The sequence below is a fragment of the Podarcis pityusensis genome (genome assembly GCF_964106645.2).
Source record: "Podarcis pityusensis genome assembly, chromosome: 1".
NCBI lineage: Eukaryota > Metazoa > Chordata > Lepidosauria > Squamata > Lacertidae > Podarcis > Podarcis pityusensis.
The window spans coordinates 111,417,006-111,437,157 of record NC_138028.1 but is presented as its reverse complement, the minus strand read 5'-3'; the positions used below and the strand labels follow the sequence as shown (position 1 = coordinate 111,437,157).

The following is a 20,152-nucleotide window of genomic DNA, read 5'->3' as shown; positions in this document are numbered from 1 at the left end:
AGTCTAGCAAAGAAAAGTCACACTTGGTAGCAGCTGACCACAGCTTGCTGTAATAGAATGAACTCACTGACATAGGTCTTGGCAAAGCTCTTCTTTCTACCACCAATCTCCTGCATCTAAACCTTCCTCGTTAAACAAAAAAAAGTTATTAGAAGGATCTAAGTTCCAAAGGGTAACCTTTCAGCCAACTGCCTGTTCAGCTGTTTGAATTCCAACTAGGCTGTGTTTTAATGTGCAAAAGGAGCGAAGGGGAACTTAGCACACATCAAGGCGACAGCAATTGTTTTTCCTCTTTGGCTGGCTTACATTAACCCACTGAGTCCAGTTCTCCTGAAGTTAATGGGAATTTTGTCATTGGATCAGGACTGCTATTCAGAGTCCTTTGAATTAAATGGGTGAAAAATGGGTGAGAGAATCAAACACACTGCAGTTGTCTAGGGCAACTGAAAGAGGGGGGAAAGGAGAAGCGTCATGGTGATTCAGTAACAGAAAGGTTAGGAAAGTGGAGAATTTGTAAATGTGGGGCAGGGGGCTGAATCTACTAATGTGAAATTGCTTTGTTCTGGATGGTGTGGTACTGCATACCTGGGGAACAATTTCTTAAAATTCTTTGTGCGAACCGTTATGAGATCAAACAGCAGTGGAGTGACATGGAAAGACTTACTAGAGTCGTGAGTGACTGACAGTGTGATCCTATTCCTGTAAATGCACATGGAAGACACACTGTGTTCAATGGGGCGTACATCCAAGTAAGTATGCATAGAACTGTAGCTGACTGCAGTCATACACTTACCTGTGAGTAAGCTCTTTGAATAAAGTGAGACATACCTCTGAGTAAGTACGCATAGGACCACACTGCAAATTACATACTGGGATGTGAGATAGGTTCAAATGAATGCCAAACCAAAGCAAGATGCTTTGCAGGCATTCTGGGCTTGTCTGAGTGGCATCCGCCCAATTCACCCTGAACCAAAGTGAGGACCTCTGAAGCGCTTTGTGGCACCTTAGCAAATCTGACATAAAAAGCCAATGTCCATACAAGCAGAACTAATGTTTTAAAGCTTACAGTAAAAGCAAAATGCCAAGGAGAGCAGAGGAGAGCAGAGCAGAGAAGAAGCCCGTCATGGTTACTGACAGGTCTAGCTCTCCAATCCCAATGCTTTGAGGGAGCGGTGCTGAAGCCTTCAAGAGAATGCAAGGGAATGATCAGAGGCAACAACTAAGCCTGGAATCTTGTTAGTCGCCTACCTGCTGTTGCATAGCAGACGTTGTTTTTATTTTATTTTAAAATTAGTGACTTGGAAAGAAATGTGCTTTTGCTTGTAAAATGGGGATGTATTGCACTGCAGGGGGCTGGACTAAACGACCCTTGTGGTCTCTTCCAATTCTGTGATTCTATGATATTTTCTTATCTTCATTGGTGGGGGAAACCCCAAACCTTGTTGGAAGCTCTGCTAAAGGTTTAGAAAGCAGAATAGATGTGTGTGTGTGTGTGTGTGTGTGTGTGTGTGTAAGGGTGTGTGTGTAGCTCACACTAATGAACAGAGTATCAGGGATTTTTGCATACAGTAGTTCTTTGGTAACAGATTTTTTGCATTCAATGGTTCTTCCAAGCACCATAACCATCATCTTCTTGAGCAATGGGCATCTCTAATTAGCGACTACCTTCAGCTCAATTCAGAATTGGTTCAGTAGCTACCAGCTCTGAGGCTGGCGACTCCCACCAATGAAGGTTTGTACTTTTCAAAAGTCAGATTATGTGGGGGGGGGGGGGTGAAGGGGAACTCAAGCTCATACATAAATTGTAATAAAGTTTAAACTAAGTACATTAATGCTCTCTTATGAGTCAGAATGTCAATTCAGTAGAGGAAGAGGCTGAGATTGCAGACATAATACACTTTTAATTGCTGTGCTTTTCCCATAGAGTTAGTTTATTATGTTCTTAATTCACATAATCCTCAGAATACTAGAGAGAATCATTCTACTTCATATACGATAATCTGTTTCCACATGGCTCTCATTTGGGCATTTTATTAAGTGGCACTTTCTGCTAGGGTAAATCTACTAAGGTGGTGGTAACCAAATCTACACACAGCCTGAAGATCAAGGGGGACCAGTCTTTAGCAGCCAGGAGATCTCCCAAAAACCTGGATGCTTTCAGGGAGGAGCAGATGACTAGTTAAAAAGGGAGCATTGACAAATGGTTCTAATAACCCTGCTGCAGTAGTCGCCGCAGTCGAATTTGTAATGCACTCAATTATATTTTGTTAGACATGCTCGTCTGGTGGCATTATTTTCCATAACACGGTCTAGTAATTTATAATAGAGATTAAATGATAGCAATCAATTATGGAATTACTCTTGCATTTTCCCCTGGACACTACTTTTCCTGCTATTATTCCAAGCCTGATTATAGTGTCTCCCCTTTTCTTTCAAGCATCCATTGCTTTGCTTTATTGTCAAGGTTCACCACCGTCGACACTTTCAATATGCAGCATAATTCTGGGGGGAGACTGTACTGCACAACAGATAAAAGCTTTTGCTTTGCACTGACATTCCATTTAATGAAGTAAAATCCTGCAGCTCTTGCTCTGGTTCTTTACTATGGCCGTCTTCAAGCATCATTACTGTGAGTTTAGAAAACTGCCATCAGTTTTTAGCCACCCTCCGCCTCATAAAGCATGATCTTCTGAAGTAGGACGCCCCTGTCTCGCCACACATTCTAGAACTTAAATTTTCTAGGGCTCTATAACATGTTGGGAGCTTCCATGAGTACCATGGGGAGGAAGGGGACTTCAGAAATTCATTTTTCCATTTGCAAGGGCAACAAGAACGGCAATGGAGCTCATCACTGTTTCCCTTCCTTTTGTGTTTACTTAACTTGCTGCAGGGAGGAAAGACTTGCTGTGTGTCGGGAAGACTCACCTTAAGAGTTGGTTTCACCTTCAAAAATACTCAACAAATACATTTTAATTAGCTTGGTCACAAGGCTGTTTTTTATCATTTTTAAAAAAATCAATCAAATTTACCCATTATACAAAATACCTTATAATATGTGTGCTTATTCATTGAAATTATTGCTACACTGATTCCCTACAATGAAGCATACTCAAGGCAATAAAGCCACAACTTATTTCTTAAAAGAAGAAGTATAAGCACAACAATGAAACAGTAAAAAGCAGCAGCAGTTGAAACACCAGAGGCCAAATTTAGAAAATGCTTGCTGGAATAAGATTCTTTACTGCCCACCAAAAGACGGGGATTAAGTGTGCAATGCACCAAGCATACCTTCCCATCACATCAGTTTGTTATCACTGATATTCTAATGAATTACTCATATCTTTATATCTTTTCAGTTCATCCATCAATAATCCTGTCCTTTGATACTCTTCTTTACCCATGTATTTCTTATAGCAAATTGCCCAATATAGTGAGAGGTGTGTGAGTGTGTGGGTGTGAGAGAGAGAGTGTGCAGAGTGTGTGCGAAGAAAAATGCTACAATGGCCTTTGGGGTAGTGATGGCAAACCTGTGTCCTACCAGGTATTGCTAGACTCCAACTCTCATCATCCCTGACTATTGACCACATTGGTCATTGGAGCTGGACCTGCAACATCTGGGTGGTTGAAGGATCAACACTCCCTGCTGTGTTTTACAAACTACTTCAGAAGTCTTACCAATGAGGGTCTGAGTATTAGGGATGGGGGGGCAGACTTTGCCCTCCCTAGGCCACTATCTTCTTTTGCGGTGCTTCATTCTGCCACATTGGGGTGGGACGATACATTATATGTGACAATCCACTGGAGGGCTATAGTATTCCCTCTGGGGATGTCAACTACTGAGCCCAACTACATGACCACCATCCAAATAGTAGCATTCTGTGTTCTGCTTCCTGCATGCACCAGAAAAGCTCCATCCCGATCTACTAATCTTTTCAGCCAAGCAGACCAGGGCACCTCAAAGGTCTGCAAGGTTGGAGACAGGCAAGTTCCTGAGTAATTTACTCCTTGCATCCACCAGTTCTTTGCAACCTTGTGCATGGGGCTATCAGCACCCTCCTCTCCAGATACAAGGGAGGGGTACGTAGCCTTGTGCACCTTTAAGTATGCAAACCCCATCCTGTGTTGAGATTTGCAGGTCAGTATCAGCACCTGTCTAGTTTGAGTTTCAGTTCCCTTGTCATATTTTTATGTAAATGTGGGTGGGTGGGGGGACAAATTACCTGAAACCCTGTGGATGTATTACTCATTCACTTTGTAAATGGAGGCAAAGCTATTAGAAAGAGGCTTCCAGTTCTAGCCAGCTTGCTGCTCAATTAATAGAGCAGAGTACATGTATTTAAGAGAAAAATAATGGATGCCTTCCAGCATGACGCCTGCTTCACAGCACACATGCGGAGAAAGTAGCTGAGTCAGTCTTTTAAATAAGAGGGAAGGCAAGCTGTGGCCAGAAGCACCATAGAAATAAGGTGGGATGTTCTAAATTCAACCCCAGTTTTCATTCCCCTGGAACACAAAGAAGCACCTTTGACAGCGATCAACTCCCTGAGAAGGATTCCATTCTGACTTGAACCATAGCAACTCCAGGTTAGATTGGCTCAGCCCACAGCACTGCAGCAATACAAGTACATGCAGGTGAGCTCTAAATCAATTGGTCAGTTTGCATTAGGATAGGGAACCATGACCCTCCACATATCATTGGACTCCCAACATGCCAAAGATCAAGGATGATGGGAGTTGGGAGTCTGGCAACATCTGGTGGACCACAAGTTCCTCATTTCTGCACTAGGTGCTTTCAAATGCTATCTTTACCTTGTGATCACATAATCATTGCAGAGTTAGAAGGGGTCCTGAGTGTCATCTAGTCCAACCCCCTGCATGATAGATGGTGATCCAACCTCTGTTTAAAAACCTCCAAGGAAGGAGGGTCCACCATATCTTATGGGTGTCTGTTCCACTATTGAATAGCCCTTACTGGCAGAAGTCCTTCCTGATGCTTGGTTGGAATCTCCTTTCTTGTGACTTGAATCCATTGGTTCAGGTCTTACCCTCTGGAGGAGGAAGCAAGTTTGCTCCATCTTCCATGGGACAGCCCTTTCCATATCTGAAGATGGCTATCATATCTCCTCTCAATCTCCTCTTTTCCAGGCCAAACATACCCAACTCCTTCATCCATTCTTCATAAGGCTTGCTTTCCAGATCCTTGATCATATCAGTCACCCTTCTCTGCACATGTCCGGCTTGTCAATATCCTTCTTAAATTGTGCTGCCCCAAACAGGTCTCAGTACTCCAGGTATGGTCTGAACAAGGCAGAATAGAGTGGGGCTATTACTTCCCTTGATCAGAACACTGTAAATGCAGTCTAGAACAGCAATAGCATTTTTTTTTTTTTTTTGCTGCTGCATCATTCTGTTGACTCATGTTAAGCTTGTGGTCTACCAAGACCCCTAGATCCTTTTCACATCTACTACTGGCAATCAAAGTGTCCCCTATCTTATATTTGTGCAGCTGGCTGCTTCTGCCCAAGTGTAGGACCTTCCATTTGTCCCTATTGAAATTATTTTTGTTAGTGATGCTGGTGACTATCACAGCATAAGGGCAACACTTAGGAGGATGTGAACTTATCCAGTTAAATTGAAAGGCTGGAGCCCTCTGGCATTGCTTGCATGCTTCCTAACCCTTCCCATGACATCCATCTGAAAGGAGAGTCTATCTCTGTCTGTGACTGGTGTTCCTGATCATGTGGACTGACTACATTTGTGCAACTGTATCTGTGTAGGTGGCTCCTTTTCAGACATTGTACAGTCACCAGTTGTGATGGCTGAGATCTCCATGTTAGGTTTCTGTGTGGAAGGGGTTCATTCAAACACATATCCAATGGCATAGGGAAGAGTAGAGTTTTTGCAACATCAGAAGAACAATGTAGGCATTCAGGGTGACATGTTGCTAGTTTTATGAAAGCTTGCATGCTTCATGATACACACTTTGGTGGCAAAGGCACAGTAGAAGTACAGTGGTATCTCGGAAGTCAAATGGAATCTGTTCTGGAAGTCCATTCGATTTCCAAAACATTCAGAAACCAAGGCATGGCTTCCGATTGGCTGCAGAAAGCTCCTGCAGCCAACTGGAAGCCACGTAGGACATTCGGGTTCCAAAGAACGTTTGCAAACCAGAACAGTCACTTCCGCGTTTGCAGCATTCAGGAGCCAAAACGTTCAACTCGCAAGGCGTTCGGGATCCAAGGTACTACTGTATATACATGAATCAACTTCTGTCCTCTAACTTCCTATTGTATCAATGCTGCAAAAGGGGAAGGTGCTGACACAGGCTGATTCTTAAATACCAGCTGGCTTCTGGCACATTTATTCACTAGATTTCTGGAAAATATTCTGGTACTTCTGAAACAACAGTGTTAACTCATCTGCCAAAATGATGACACACTATTGATTGCAGAAGGTTACATCTGTCTTTTCGGAAGAACTGCCGTGATGTTGACTCTGTAGCTGCCAAAAATCTGTCCTTGGGTGAGTCTTGAAAGGGCCAGAATTGTGAATATAAAAGGATGGTTCACCAGGGAGAAAGGAGATAGGATTGTAAAGTTGATATTTAGCCTTCATGTCAGTCAACTTGCCTCTTTAAATAGCAACAGAGACATTGAAAATGAGTATTAGATGCCACAAAGGCTGCTTACAGACTTGGTATTTTGTGTGCAGGGTGAATTGCACACTAGCAAATTGACCTTGCATATTTAAAGTGAACTTGGCACTCTGGTGTTTTTTATTTTTTAAAAAGCAGATTTGTTGCACAAGACTTTTTGCTGTAAGGACAGTGGCAGGAAAATTCCCTGGAAAGTGTAGGGTAATAATTGCTGTACATGACATTGTATAACCTCCCCATAAACAAATCAGAATTATTGCTCAACAAACAGAAAAGGGAATGGTAACAGGTGTTGCCTGTCATGCCAGAGGAAGAAAAGTGGCACTTGCTGGGGGGGGGCACACATTTTCCCCTACAGCAGACCTGTTATTTGCCAATAGCCTCTCTACTGGAAAGGAAAAAGAGTTTGGTTCTGTTCCCTAGGAATAAAGTGGACTGCCATTGATGCTTCCATTACTCGGGGCTGGCCTAAGACATTTTGCTGCCTGAGGAGCAAGTCAAGATGACACACAATCCATATACAGAAGCAGACTAGAGTAGAAGCTGAAGCTGAATTCAGTGCTGGAAACAGGACAGCATCCTTCACCACACCTGAAGAGTGCAGGTACACACCACCATCACTATCATTTATATCCCCGCTTTTCTCCCCAAAAAGCCCAAGCTAGCAAACACACAAATGATAAAACACCTAAAAACAATTCTAATACAGACTTAGGGGGCACAGGGTAGGCCACATGGTGAACACAACTGTTGTTCTCCAACAGAGGGGAACAGCTGAAGGCGGAAACAGGAAGTGTCAGGAGCTCGTCCTACACTCGAGTAGGACCCTGGCAGAGACACATGCCCAACTGGCATGTTCTCTCCCTCCTGGTCAATCGTTCAGGAGCTTCAAAAGCTTTATTCAGCTCGAACATCACAGCAACCGATGCCAACAGACACAGGCACACTTAGGGATCTGCAGAGTCTGCGCAGTTTTCATGACAGACCTCAGCAACTCAGCAGTTTGGCTAATCTACTTTATTTACAAATAAACACACACGGAGCACTGCAACATAGCTCCCTCTCTCTCTAGCATCAGACAAGAAATAATAAGAACAAAGGACAATAGTCCCACTTCACGGAACACAGTAACACAAACATCCTGTCTCCATCACTTCCCACTTTGTGGAGTCAATGTGAAAGACAACAATCCCATGACTGCAATCATGGAGCAGGAATTCTAACAGGAAGATGGTCCGGATGCCACTGTTCCATCACATACTCCAAGTATCTGACACCTGAGGCAACTTCCTCAGTCTGTCTAATGGAAGAGCCGGACCTGCAATTTCTTCATGAGTCTGCCTGAATGCAGACCATCTTGTTTACTCTGGCTGGATACTACATACTGCATACTGATTTTGAAAACTTATTATTTTGAACAAAGATAATGATGTGCTATTGCAACACTCTGGTTTGGGGAAACTGTTGCAATGATACGCAAGCTTAAATAAAAAATGCCTGCTGAAAATGACTTTTTGGTCACATTTCTTGCATTATTCATCAGTAACAAACCTCTGTCAGAACTTTTTTTTTAATTAAAGCATATTCTGGACTATCTTAAATGAGTTTTGAAATTAATTAGAAAATCCAGCCTCTTTATCACCTCCTGTCAGAACTATTTGCAGAAATAAGGTAATAACCAGAGTTATCTTTTTATGAAAATTTGCAAGCGTGACATAAGGATTCCATTTGCCTAATTAACACCTTGAAATAAAAAAGATAATATTTACACATGATTTATGAACAAAATCCAAATTGTTTCCAATTTATTATTGGCACACATGCAACTTGTTCTAATTAAGGAGGCTCCGTTCCACGAGAAATACCTCCGATACATTTGTACTGGTGATAAATCCTTGAGAACGTCTTATGCCAGTGAGGTGTTTGGGTTATTTTCCCAGGTAGGAAGACTCTTGCTGACTTTGCCTATGCAAGAATTTCAATATGTGGTTGTGGCTCACACATTCAGCTCAGGCAGCATAAATGAACTGCTGTTGCTGCAAACACAGTGACGTGGCATGTCCAAAATGCAGCACTCATATAGCAGAAGACAAGGGCAGCAACAACAGCATTATTCCAGGCCGAGTGAACGAGCATGGGGGTGACAGGTGGGAAACCAAACACCTCCGTGTTTCGCTTTTGACGACATAAAATGCATCAATAGCCATTTTATGCCCTGCATGAGTCGCCACCCAAGGAAAGGTGAATAGCATATACTCTTAGCTTGAGCTAGGTATTGAGTGTGGGACTTATTTCTCCATGCAAGGCCAGCTTCCTTTTGTTCCAGGAAAGCTGACTTTTAGTCTCAGAGCACACCTTGGGGAGAGAAGTTTGGACAAAGACAATGGACACTAATGCATACTGTACAGTACACATAGATTAAGTGTGACAGCAATGAATACTCCAAGTTCACAATGGGCTTGTGCAAATTCAACAGAAGCATGGCAGATTTCAATATTTGAAGAGCAGGAGTCAGATTTACTGGAACAGTAATACCCAAGGTAAAGTGGGCAGTATTTAAAAAATCAAAATCAAATTTCTGTAATATTTATAATCTGGGGTATCAGTTATTTAACCCCTAATTGTTTGTAACATTTGTATGATATCCATCCCAACATGGAATAAACCCATCAAGATCGCAATTTAAAGGAATTTACTTCCCATACATCTCTTTTATGGTTAGAAGAATACAATTTTATATATATATATATATATATATATATATATATATATATAACCCAGCTTTGTGTTCAAGCACATTTCCTCAGCCTTGGTTCACTCTTATTTGTTCTTTTCCAGTCTCTTGATTTATACTAGATCATGTTTAGTGCCTCATTTCACTCAGGGCCAGACCTCACTTACCTTGAAAGATATGAAGATGTTCAATTTTAGCAAACAAAATATTGCTTTTGGGGTATAATAATAAATTCCAACCCAACATATTTTCTCCCCAAAATCATTCACACCTGAATAACGCAAAGCACTGTGTGGTCCATTAGCCTACGCAAGCCAGCTTAATGTATGGGAAACACATAAGGCTGTGATATATTATAGCAGCACCATCTCTAAATGTGATGGGGAGAGTGAGATGGGGTGAAAATATTTGAAAAAGACACCTAGTATAGGCAGAAAGGAGGCCGTTGGCATAGGCATTCCTACCATCATGACAAACAAAAACAATATATAAACTGTTACCCAAAACAAAACTCTTCAGCTTTATCATATCCAACAGTGATGCACATTGCTTTATCTAGCTTTTGAGCATGGAATGCCTTCCATTCCTTTGCAATTCAGACAACTTCAGCATTCATTTAAAAAATGTATGGCACTATCCAGCCAAAAATAATAACTTTAAAGTTTTATGAATTTCAGTGGGAGAGAGGGAGGCCTATGGCCAACTCTCCCACTAAAATCAAAGGGATTTAAGTATGACTGGATCGTAGCCATATATTTTCTCGCTTCAAAATAATGATTTCAAAATAGCTCAGCTTCTCCTGATGTTTACTTATGAAGAAGTGGCTCTAAAGCAAACTGATTAGGAATTCTTCAGCATTGAGATATTCCCCTTCTCCCACCCCAGCAATACTCGAGAGATACGAAAGATCTAGCAATGTGAAATCCATGAATACAGAGATTACCTGCCAAATACTGAGGAGTTTTAAGAAATCTTTCTCTTTCAAACTTGGTAGATGCCAAACTAAAAATTACTTATTTATGAGTGACTCACTGCATTTTTAGCCCACCTTTCCTTCAAAGAGCTGAAGGTGACATGCATTTTTCTCTCCTTCTTCATTTTATCCTCAAATTGAGAGAGTGAGTGCATGACTGGCCTAACAAGCTTCATGGCTTATTTTGGATTTGAACCCAGATCTCGCAAGTCTGCTCCACCACACTGATTCTATTACTCTATGACACTAGACTGGTATAACATGAGGTTATTGAACTTTTTGACTGCAATCCATTCTACACACACCAACCAGAGAGAAAACTGCATTAAACAGAAAGGGGCTCAGGTCTGAATAAGCACCTTCCAATTATAGGACTCTCGCTATTCTGTTATTAAAATGAATGGAACACAGAAAAGAAAATTAAAGTAATTTTCAGCGCTCACTGTGTCAGTTATAAAAGAAAGGTTTTTCCTACCTTTGTTTTTAAAATAAGTCTTTTCCTTGAACTTGTTTCCAAATCACAAATATGTTATCAAGGCAGGTTTTCGATAGCGCTCAGTAGAAGTGGTTAGAAAAAGTAATAATGCTAAGAAGCTCTAAGTATCGGCATTGTTAGCAATATAAATTACTCACGTTAGTTTATTAGCTCAGAGAGATACACACATTGTGCCTGCTGAGATTTGTAACAAAATATCAATAGAAAACAAAGCACTATGGCTTCACTCCCCTAAAAGAAACAAAACTACCAGTTGGTTCAGCACAAGCAGAGCTAATTCCTTAACCTTCCTCAGCAAGTTCTCATTCTTAAGGGGCAACTGCAGGTTGAGTCATGTCATCTAAACAGCCAATTACTATTTGGGTTGAGTAAAAATTGCCCTCAGGTGATCGGGCAACGAAACACTTCTAAACGGGAAGAGAGCTGGGATGTGTGTGCTTAATTCTTTGGGGCTTTCAGTGTACGACAGCTTTATTTATTTAAAGCATACATGTGCCTCTATTAAGAGTAAACACTCTCTCAAGGTTGCTTCTGTCATAAAACACTAGAAGGCAGCATGTGATATTTTCCACAACTCTCATAGCAGTCTCACCACCAAAGGTCAGAGCTTAGAGCCACTCTTGGTTCCTGACCGTAGACCTAGGAGCCCAAAGCTCATCATAACATAGGATTTGGGACAGCACCTCCCTCCTACAAAAACACGATATATCATGATGTTGTAAACCAGATATCTCCAGCTAAACACAGTGATATACAGTGGTACCTCGGGTTACAGACGCTTCAGGTTACAGACTCCGCTAACCCAGAAATGTTACCTCAGGTTAAGAACTTTGCTTCAGGATGAGAACAGAAATCGCGCCGCCGTGGCACGGCGCCAACAGGAGGCTCCATTAGCTAAAGTGGTACCCCAGGTTAGGAACGGACCTCTAGAACGAATTAAGTTCTTAACCTGAGGTACCACTGTACTGATATATCATGATGTCTGAAATAAGGATGGAGCTATGTAGAGACGGGAGATGGGAGGCGGGTGGCGCTGTGGGTTAAACCACAGAGTCTAGGACTTGCCGATCAGAAGGTCGGCGGTTCGAATCCCCACGACGGGGTGAACTCCCGTTGTTTGGTCCCTGCTCCTGCCAACCTAGCAATTCAAAAGCCCGTCAAAGTTCAAGTAGATAAATAGGTACTGCCCTGGCGGGAAGGTAGACGGCATTTCTGTGTACTTCTCTGGTTCGCCACATGCTGGCCACATGACCTGGAAGCTGTACGCCGGCTCCCTCAGCCAATAAAGCGAGATGAGCGCCACAACCCGAGTCGGCCACAACTGGACCTAATGGTCAGGGGTTCCTTTACCTTTACCTATGTAGAGACACTGGCTGGATTCATGGTTTTTCCTGCAACATGATTTTTGCCAGCGCCTGCTCTTGTGATTTGTTGCTCCCTGAAGGAGGCAGGCAGAGCTGAGCCAGCAGAGGCTACAGAAGTCCAGAGAAGCAATGGCTGGCTTTGTGGTTATTCCCACATTGTGATTTTTTGCGTAGCACACTGACACACATCATGATTTGAAATACATTGCCAGGTCAAAAATTATGGAAAACGATATAATAACATGGACTTCAAATTGCCATGGGATGATATATCTCTATCTCGCCCAGCCCTGCTATAATCCTTGAGATGATACCTCCCTTGCTGTAGGGATATCGCGGAGTGGACAGTGAGGTCCGGAGGGAGCACACTCTCCACCAGCAGGCAGTCACAGTCTGCCTGCACGCGTGACCCTGGGGTGCAGGGAAAACTCCCCCTCAGACAAGCCATGGCTGTCGGAACATCGTCCCCTACATCTGACCTTTTGCGGTCTCAGCAGTCAGCGGTGTCCTGTCTGTAACCTTTGTCCCTGAGACCTTTTGTCTCCTTCGTCATACACTCCTTCGTCATACACTGTGCAAGGGGAAAATGACGCTGTGGAAACAGGTGCCAAAATAGCTTTGTACCACCCCACAATCTCGGGACGGAAGATGTGTAAAGGTCACAGCCCCAAAATGTATCTGCCTGGCTTGCATATTTGTCTCAATAAAAGGAGGCTCCACAGGAATGGCAGCAGCTCGCTTCAGCCCACCTGTGCGCAGCTCACATGATGATCAACACCTGTCTTGGGACTTCACTTCACCTTGCCTCTGCTCTTCCAACTCCAGCCTCCAGCAACATGCCTGGGCTTGATTCCAAACCACTAGAGCGGGTAGGGAGTCAGAATGGACAATACTGGACTGGATGGGAAGATAGTCTGACTCTGAACTGAGCTAAAGAATCTTCCTCTGTTCCTCTCAGAACTAGAGCACTAGTTAGAGTGAGGTGGTTGCCTCAGGCAGCTGATTCTGCTTTTATGACAGGACATCAAATCATCAGTTATATTATCATATGTGTATCGTATATGTAATGTCGTATCGTATACATAATGCCATATTGTGTTTTACTTTGTTGGAAGCCGCCCACAGTATCTGGGGGTACCCAGTCAGATGGACGGCATATACATAATAAGTAAAATGTATTTTAATGCCAGGGAGGGGAAAACAGGCTTGTAGGATTTTTTGCCTCAGGTATCAGATTGGAGAAGGGTCACAGGTCAGTGAGAGAGAATATGTTTTACGCAGAGAAGCATCCTCTGTGGTAATCCTCACAGAACTCTAGCCCAATGGTTAATTTGATTTGAACTGATTTTATAATGAATTGATTTTAGAATGCTGTATTATTTTATTGTTGTTAGCTGCTCTGAGCCCAGCTTCAGCTGGGGAGCGCGGGTTATAAATAAAAGTTATTATTATTATTATTATTATTATTATTATTATTATTATTCAACCCCCAGCATCTCCCTGGCAGGAGACCGCCTCAAATTCTGACCAATCTAGCTCAGTATTTTCTGCATTGGTGGGGAGCAGGCCTCCAGAATTTGAGGCAGTCCTGCCAAGCTTCCTGTGTAACAAAATAAGATAGTTGGACTGGCATACTAGGCACCTGACAAGTGGCGACATGTCAAGGGTTGACACTGATGTTCTGTCACACCACACCTTGCTGGCATGGATGAAAATTTAGTATGGCGTGTCAGTATAAGTGACCAAAAAGTTGCAGTTTCATAACACAAGAAGCAATGCAGTGTAAAATAAGCCTTGGAAACCGGGGCAGACGTGCTGGCATTGTAATGAGGAAAACTAGCACAATAATCCTCACATCAAATGCAGCCACTGGAACTTCGTTCCAAGTTTATCTTCTGCATGCAAACCTACTTCACTAGCACCAGACTTCATTCAGGAGATCCAGTGCTAGCGATGGCCACATGAACACAAACATATTCCAACGTAAGCATGTTGCAATGAATTCCACTTTGCCTTCTCCAACTTCATTTCCTTTTGAGGGGTTTCAGTTTTGCTTTTCCTGAGCGGGAAACCTGTAATCTGGATTCAAAATGTTATTCAGGTTTTAATGAGAAATCCATGTACTTTTTGAAACTCATGGAAGACTTCATAACAAGCAAGGAAAAGAGCTCATATTTGTGTGTTTGCCGTGCAGCGAAATTCCAGTCATTGTTGGGAGTTTTTGCTCGTATTTTGTTTTACATTTTTAGTGCCACTGGGACTTTTACTAAATTAAAAGGTTTTCTAAAAATTAATTTCTCTCTTGCTAGAGCCCATAATGAATTTCACATCTGAGTTAGTACAATTATAAACATCAAAGAAAGGTCAAAGCCCACAAGTGTTCCTAATGGTACTAAAACTCTCATCTAGGAAGTGAGACTCTCGTTTTATGAACTTGCATTTATTACGCTGCCATCCTATCTACTGTATATCTCTTTCAACATCTCTCCCCACTACCAATATATTTTCACAACTGTAGACAAATGTCAAGCAACGTTATGTATTTTCTTTGGATCACTGAAATCTGCATCATATTGTAATTAATCACGTTTAAAACTATTATTTAATAATCCCTAACTGTAAAATTATTCCTACAAATTTGTAAGGGCTACATTACACTTATATTAAAAATATATTAAAAATTGTGGTGTGCCTTGAATACAGTGCTGTCTCTCTCCTAAACTTGTGTAGCATTTCTTTCTTGTTGATTCTATACAATAAAGAAGCATGCTAACCTTGGAGTAAACGCCACTGAATCCAGTGAGACATATCTCTGATCAAATACCCTGGGGACAGTGATGTACACGCAGCTACAGGGATCCTATGCGAGAACTGTAATCAAATTCCACATAAAGCAAACTTTACCAATTTAAGAGGACTCTGCGGTACTGTAACAGCTCTAACTAAGTCAAAATAAATAAAAATTGTCCAGTAGCACCTTCGAGGCCAACTAAGTTTGTTCTGGGTATAAGCTTTCGTGTGCACTTATACCCAGAACAAACTGAGTTGATCTCTAAGGTGCTACTGGACAATTTTTTAAATTTATTTTAACTGCGTCAGACCAACACGGCTACCTACCTGAAGCTCTAACCCAGGCACATGAAGGCCTGCTCTTACTTAATCTTTTTCAAATTGCTGTCACTTCTAAACTCTCAAAAGGCTTTGTAAGCCCAACCAACAGTGCAAAGCTACTTGTGATAAGGTAAACTTATGTGTGTACATATTGGAGCTACCCAGATCAGAACGAGCGTTTTTAGAAAATAAGTCATGCATGTCTGCAACATTTCTGGATATTATGTTTGCATGAAAACTTACCTTTCCAGATAAATTGTCTAGTATGTGGTTTTGGAAGGTATTTTCAGAAGCAGAAGGTGGGATTCACCGAATAAGCCTCATTAGTACGAGGACTTTTGCCTGTGTGATAGGGTGTACAACCTCTCCTCCTCCTCCTGCACCCCCTGAAATTGGCTTTGAGTGGTTTGGGAGAATCCCTAGAACAGTTCATGTTGGCAGGAGAGGGGGGATCATTCCATCTGGCAAGCTGCAATGCTTGAACAGGCAGAAAGTTCATCACAGTGCAACACTGAATTCCATTCACTGTATTTTAAGGTCACGATCCAATGCAGAACTCCAAAGCAGAGCTCTTTTTGATGTGGTGAAGAGACAAGCTACTGTTAAGTTAAAATAGGCTAAGAGTAAGCGAGTCTCTTTGACAATGGAATTTTCTACAGTGAAACCATTTTCTCTCTTGCGGTCTGATAGCCTTTCTTTTGGAATACAGCAGAATGGTCCTTCACTGTACGAGTTGTAAACCAAGCATCCCCCAGTTTATGCCACACCTCAGCCATGAATTCAGAAAGTGGCCTTAAGCGAGCCATCGCCTGATCCTTACATGGCTTGATCACTTTCTAAGTGTTATTCAATATTGTTAAATATCTAGCATATGTTAAGAAAGCCACTAAGAGCATCAGAGTAGATTTTTGTCATCTTGCAGAACAGAAGCCATGAGCACAATTGTATCTGCCACTCCTAATTGAATGCCGAATGATTTCAATGAATAACAAATAAATTTTTGGACGGTTAGTAAGATATTCATAGATAAATTGCAAGCAAAGTGATTAGAAGTACCGAATTATTCACTGCAAATTACTTGCCCAGCTCTTGTTAATTATCTGCAAGTAGCAATTCCTGCTCTATCATTTGTAGTCTCCTAAAAGGGAAATTAGAATCCAATGAATGGGCAAGAGGGAAAGCCAGCAAGTTTAAAAGCCTCTCAAGAAAATCAAGATATTATGAAATAAATAACAGCCTAAAACATTCAGATAGCTTTGACAAGGGCTTGATTTCTAAGGTGTAAAGTTCCTGGATATGCCTTTCAATAATTTGTCAGTGGTAAAGTGTGTGTTCATATAAAATAATGATTTATTGTTGTGTTGAATAGTATGGAACAGTTTTTGCTACTTTGGTTTATAGTTGACATATGGATTCCATCTACTACCTTTGCCATGAGTGTATATATCTGAATCAGTAGTGTAAAAAAGATGGCAGTGAATCACAATGTGCGTATCTATGTATAAAATACGATGGTCGATATAATATGGATGATACGTGTAGGATATTAGATCTCCTCCCATCTCCATCTCCATATTTTACAATACAACGCTTCTTTAGTTTTTCTTTCTTTTTGGTAATGCATATAGCTATCCATCCATCTATCATTCTATCTGCAGAATTGGGGGGGGGCAGTTAGGTGATTTGGGTACTGTGCCATGTAGGAATTAGAAACTGATGTTTCCCTGGGTAAGGTTAGAATAGTAAAAGGTAAAGGTAAAGGGACCCCTGACCATTAGGTCCAGTCGTGACCGACTCTGGGGTTGCCGCGCTCATCTCGCTTTATTGGCCGAGGGAGCCGGCGTACAGCTTCCGGGTCATGTGGCCAGCATGACTAAGCTGCTTCTGGCGAGCCTGAGCAGCGCATGGAAACGCTGTTTACCTTCCCGCCGGAGCGGTACCTATTTATCTACTTGCACTGGCGTACTTTCAAACTGCTAGGTTGGCAGGAGCAGGGACAGAAGAACAGGAACTCACCCCGTTGCAGGGATTTGAACCGCTGACCTTCTGATCAGCAAGCCCTAGGCTCTGTGGTTTAGTCCACAGCGCCACCCGCATCCCTCCCAAGGTTAGAATAAGAGAAGGCAAATTACTCTTGATGTTACAAACATCTAACACACCTCCCGTACCTATTCCGTTTTGTAGAGAGCGTCCCCAAAAGGTCGCCATGTCTGAGACTTTTATCATCATATCTCTGATTAGATGTGGTGATTGTATATGCAAGCTGCTCTGCAATTAAGGACATGCAATGGGCAACAATGATTCTGAGCTACATTCTGCTGGCTATAGAGATGTCTGTGCTTTTTAATGGGGAACGTGAGTGGCAGCTAAACCAATTCTGGATAATATTATTCAGCAGCCATTTGAATCTGCAAGTCTCATGTTCTATTCAGCACCATTTGGGATCGAGGACAGAGCTGAAACACATGCAGAGGAGGATTATAGGGTGTGACTCTTGCTGAGTCATAACCATGCCAGATTGCAAGTCTTTCTCCAAAGGTTTCTTTTCTTTTCTTTTTTTAAAAGAACCTCACTGCATATAGAAATCTGGAAATTAGGACCCTCCTCCCAGACGTGTCCCCCCCTCATAGGCATTTGAGGGGGTGTTGAAACATGTTATTCCTGTGCTTAGACCACAATCTGAAATGACTGGTGGGATTTTAGAGATTTTGCAATCTGCATCCCTACCACCACCACCCTAAAATACTGGGCAGCTAAAAAAGCCGGTGTCTGCTCATTGTCAGCAGCTCAGACTTTAGGATGATAGGACAATCACTGACTCACCAAGATTTCTTGCCTCAATAAAACTGGCACTCAAAAGAGACTGACTACCAGGGAAGGAAAACAATAAAACCACAGACAGGCTGGCTGACAAAATGAAAGTTCGCTTGCATGAGAGATGAACTTCAGACAACTGATGCCCTAAAACGCGGGGAAGGGAGTGACGAGATTTGGGAGTGCAGGGGTGTATGAAAGGGGTGAAAGATGTGAAATCCAGGTGTCTGATAGTGGGATAGAACAGTGAAGAACAGAGAGATCTGAGCCTCAACTGTGAAAGGTCCTCACATCAAGGCATCCTGGTGAAGGAGATGTAAGTTGAGGATCCCACCAGAGCTTCAGAGAAGTTTCACTTTGACACTCAAAGAGATAATAAAGCAAAAGCAAGAGATCCTCCCTCCCTGAGCAAATGTAAAACTGACAGTGCAAATAAAATGTAAAAAGAAGTGCAAATAAACTGATTGTTTCGGAAATTTAAGGTACAGTGGTACCTCAGGTTAAGAACGTAATTCGTTCTGGAGGTCCATTCTTAACCTGAAACTGTTCTTAACGTGAGGTACCACTTTAGCTAATGGGGCCTCCCGCTGCCGTCACACAATTTCTGTTCTCATCCTGAAGCAAAGTTCTTAACCCGAGGTACTATTTCTGTCTGTAACCACTGTCTGTAACCTGAAGCACCTATAACCACTGTATATGAAGGGACAATGGTTCAGACCCATACTAGAGCTCTTGGGTGAGGGGGAAGGCTCTCCTCTCTCTACAGAACTGACCATCCCATGGTGAGACCCTTCAAGGTTGGTGCCATGAATTTTTATTTGATTCTTCCCCGCCCCCCCAATGTCTTTTGCTATTACCTTTTAAAGTCATAGTCTGGCCTTTTGAAAACACTTAGAACCTTAATAATTAGCAAACACTTGATGTCCTTCACTTTGCTGTTGCTAAAGCAACCACCGGCTGTCTTGTGTTAGGAGAGGACAACAGTGACAGCCAGCTGGGTGGCATTTGGGCAGCTGTGACAAAACTAGAGAATTAAATCCTCCCAAATAATCCCGGGCTGCTTCAGACTTGAGGCTTGGGCTGTGAAAGGATTTCATTCTCACAAAGCCCATAGAGGGATCCTGGGCAGCAGAAGGAACTTCTGGATGGGTGGCCGATAGGAGGATCGTTCCAGGGCAGTCCCTGTCACTCTCTCGATACTGTCAGACTCCAGCTCCCATCAGCCTCTGCCATGATGGAATGATAGGTGCATACCCTCCAACATTTCTCCGATGGAAATAGGAGCACCCCATTCTATAAATATAATTTTACTATTTATAACCCACACATCTTACTGGGTTGCCCCAGCCACTCTGGGGTAGCTTCAAACATATATAAAAACATAATACAACATTAAACTTTTTTTTTAACTTCCCTATACAGCTTGGGGGTTGGCTAACTCCAAATCCTCCAACATTTCTCCAGTAGGGGCATCCTACCATACCCTCCAAGATTCCTCTAATGAAAATAGGGACATCCTAGGGGAAAGTGAGCCACTCCAGGATCAAATCAGAAACTGGGATGGCCTCTCTAAATCAGGGTCCTCCCTGGAAAATAGGGACACTTGGAGAGTCGGTGGGAGCTACAGGCTGACCCTATGTTGGACTACAACTCCCATCATCCCTAGCTAGCAAGGCCAGAGCTCAGGGATGATGGGAGTTGTAGTTCAACAACATCTGGGGACCCACAGGTTGAGAACCGCTGTTCTAGAGTGTAGTGGAAGGGAAATAAAAGGCAGTTTGTACAAGTACTGTACATATAGCAAGCAGGATCTCACCTCAATAAGGTCATGGATGCTTCTGATTTCCACCCTAGTCTTCCGGGATTTAAGCTGTGGGAAGAACAGGTTCAGCCTCATGGTGTGGCCCAGTGTGAAACTTCTGAGCATGTGTTTCCACTCTTAGACTGGTGATGAGTGCTCCTAGTGGGAAGGAAGGAAGGAAGGAAGGAAGGAAGGAAGGAAGGA

The 20,152-nt window shown here is 42.5% G+C and overlaps 1 protein-coding gene across 6 annotated transcripts in view; it reads right to left on the bottom strand.

Moving 5' to 3' along the window:
• The window catches only part of B3GALT1 (beta-1,3-galactosyltransferase 1), a 332,737-nt gene that overhangs the window by 233,202 nt on the left and 79,383 nt on the right, over positions 1-20,152 (bottom strand). For all 6 annotated transcript variants that reach the window (XM_080972706.1, XM_080972702.1, XM_080972707.1 and 3 more), the window contains exon 2: positions 19,964-20,107. The gene's annotated coding sequence lies outside the window, so the exon portion shown is untranslated. The remainder of the gene's footprint in view (positions 1-19,963; positions 20,108-20,152) is intronic.